At 35.4% G+C, this 3,010-nt stretch overlaps 1 protein-coding gene across 5 annotated transcripts in view; it reads left to right on the plus strand.

Annotated features, from left to right (window-relative positions):
• The first annotated feature begins 1,185 nt into the window (after positions 1 to 1,185).
• The window catches only part of LOC106464033 (receptor-type tyrosine-protein phosphatase T-like), a 33,132-nt gene continuing 31,307 nt past the window's right edge, over positions 1,186 to 3,010 (plus strand). For 3 of the 5 annotated variants that reach the window (XM_022391688.1, XM_022391689.1, XM_022391690.1), the window contains exon 1: positions 1,193 to 1,643. The gene's annotated coding sequence lies outside the window, so the exon portion shown is untranslated. Of the gene's footprint in view, positions 1,644 to 3,010 lie in introns of all 5 variants that reach the window. The other 2 variants (XM_022391693.1, XM_022391692.1) reach the window with 2 other exon arrangements.

The following is a 3,010-nucleotide window of genomic DNA, read 5'->3' on the forward strand; positions in this document are numbered from 1 at the left end:
TGTGAAGAAAAGCTGCACAAATATTAAAAGAAAAAAATGTAAATCGCAATCATCAATACACACAAAAAATTGTTTTTCTTCGTATGGTTAAAAATCGTACAGAAACAAAATTACTAGCGTGTTTGGGTCTCAACTGTCTTAAAAAACTGTGTCTGTTTAACTTTACTTTACTGTTGACGGTAATCACATCTGACACTGTTTGACATTTATGTCATACATACTAGTTATACAATCCTTTAATATATGACCATATGTTTTGTAATCTTGAATATGAAAACCTCGACTCATCTTACTCGTGGAAGAAAATAACGATTTGAACATTCCTAGTTACTCAACATACACTTTCAATACTTGGATTTTAACATGATTAATTGTATGGCGTTTCAACTTGTTCTTGGTTTTTAAACCATTAAACGTGATTTGTCTTTCAGATACAAAGCGTTTTCAACGTATGCATTTCCTTCAATGTTAAAAATTTACTTAATACACAATAAGTGTATGTTAAAAGTATTACAGAATTTGATGCTTTTTATACGTGACAATGTGTAATTTTCTCCATTAGAGAATGTAGTTTTCGCGATTTTTGGATTATATGATATTTATTTCAGGCAATGTAGTTTCTGTTTTTTATTATTTTCCAGTAATTTAGTTCTATTTAAATATTATAAAATCATTCCTATTTGTCAATCCTCACTCCAGTAGCTCAGAGGCAACTCCGAAGGCTTATAACTTTAAAAATAAGAGGTCTACGCTGAACCTGACCCTCCCTGGTCCAAAACATGGACTGAATCCCGATAAAGATGAATAGGGTTTCGATACTTGTAGTGAGCACAACACAGATAACCCATTGTGTAGCTTTCTGCTTAACAACAAACAAATACATCGTCAGTTCGTTTAGGCTTAGCTTGGAACGCTGTAAAATGGATTTTGATAAAATCTGGTAAAGGGATATGTCTCTTTGAGACTATTAGATAATCAATTCTTGGCCGCGTCGTTTATCCAGTTTCATGATCAGATAACAAAAGTATAAATTCACTATTGTAAATCCGTAACTATAACACTAAGTTTGTATTCCGTAGCAGCTGCCATACACCTAACCAGTCTGTTCTACTTTCTCTACACAAGTCAGAGCATATCCAGGCTGGCCTATAGGAAGGCATCAGATATTACGTGAGACCTACATGCACAAGTGTGAGCCACAGACTATTGGCTGACGTATGTATATGATGGTTTCTCACGCGACTTGACTAAAGCGTAGTAAACCGTGGTGCAGAAGTTTGTATATCTATTGTGTTTTTAATAGATGGTTTCAATTTCGATTACAAACAGAAACCTCCCATTAGTTCTATGGGATATAAATATGATGATACGGCAATGAGTTAATAAGTAACCAACCAGTACAAGGTACACTTCTTACATTGATAGAGTTCAGTCGTGGAGTTAGGAATCTGAGATAGTTATAACAGTACGGTAGGGGAGTTTCAATACGGTTGTCAAGCTGGATCTAGGTCGAGTTTTTCAGTATTCCTTTAATTTAAAGCAAAGGGTACAAGTATTGCTACTGTAGATTGTTCTGAGCACTGAAAGACACTCCAAGGACATAATCCTGGCCAGGTACCGATGCGCATTCCATTCGACAAAAGGTGAGTTGCTAACATAGTACGTTATATGAATATATAGTATATGTTTTATCTGGTTCTCATTTCCACATGCATGAAACGAGTTGCGTTTATTACTGAGTACAAAGTATTTATCGTTCACCGCATCAAACGTCGCATAAGTCAGCCATAATTACAGTAAAATAACTGAAAGATCACTCTGAACTAATATTAAGGACTATCTGTCTATCTTTTTCAGCTCTTATTGTTACATCGTGAAGAAATCTTAAGATACGTTATGTTTGTATTTGTTATCTGTTCTTAAACGCCATTCTTGTTGTTTTTATAGCTCAAAGATACACAATGGGCTTTATGAGCTCTTTCCACCACGTGGAATCGAACCCCAGATTTTAACGTTGTTAGTGTATAAACTTACGACTGATCTGCCGAGGATTGGTTTGTTTTGAAATTTTGGGCAAAACTACTCAAGGGCTATCTGCGCTTCCGCCAGAGGACAAAACATGTCATTGAAGGACAGTAACATCAAAATATTCCAAATATTTTCAGCTAAAATAAAATACTGAATATTTTCGAACATTAGACCAGGTTCTCTACGTTTTATTATGAGCAACAAAAGGTTAATTTTGCCAACCGAAACAAGACGCTATGGTTTGTTTGTTTTTGAATTTCGCACAAAGCTACACGAGGGCTATCTGCGCTAGCCGTCCCTAATTTAGCAGTGTAAGACTAGAGGGAAGGCAGCTAGTCATCACCACCCACCGCCAACTCTTGGGCTACTCTTTTACCAACGAATAGTGGGATTGACCGTCACATTATTTTGTTGCGGTTTTTATGGACATTTTTTTTTCGTTTTCGCGTTTTTTACGACCATTTCTCCCCTATTGATGGACCTTCACCAAATTTGGTATGGAGTTTCATTGAGGCCATGGGAAGATACATACAAATTTTCAGTTTTGTGGTCTTTTTGTGATTTTCATAGGCGTTTCTTTTGCGCTTTTCGCCTTTTTTACCACTACTTCGCCCCCTGTTGATGGACCTTCACTAAATTTGGCATGAAGGTTTGTTCGGTCCATGCAGAGAAACATGCAAGTTTGCGGTTTCACATTTTATGTTTTGCAGTTTTATGGGCGTTTTTTCGTTTTTATAATTACATATAAGGGAAGCAACTTTTCATGTCCTAAGATAACTTTTCATTAATCATGAATTTACATAACTTCCGCCCAGGGGACGGGTACTCCAGTCAGTATAAAAATAAAATAAATAAAACTTTTTCAAATTTTCAAAAAAAAGAAGTGTGGATTTTTATTCAAAATGTTCACGGTATAAGACAAGACCAACTAAAATTCTTATTGTTGTAAGAGAAATACGGTTTAAGATAAAATATATAGTTT

This window comes from Limulus polyphemus, unplaced genomic scaffold, assembly GCF_000517525.1.
Source record: "Limulus polyphemus unplaced genomic scaffold, Limulus_polyphemus-2.1.2 Scaffold1545, whole genome shotgun sequence".
NCBI lineage: Eukaryota > Metazoa > Arthropoda > Merostomata > Xiphosura > Limulidae > Limulus > Limulus polyphemus.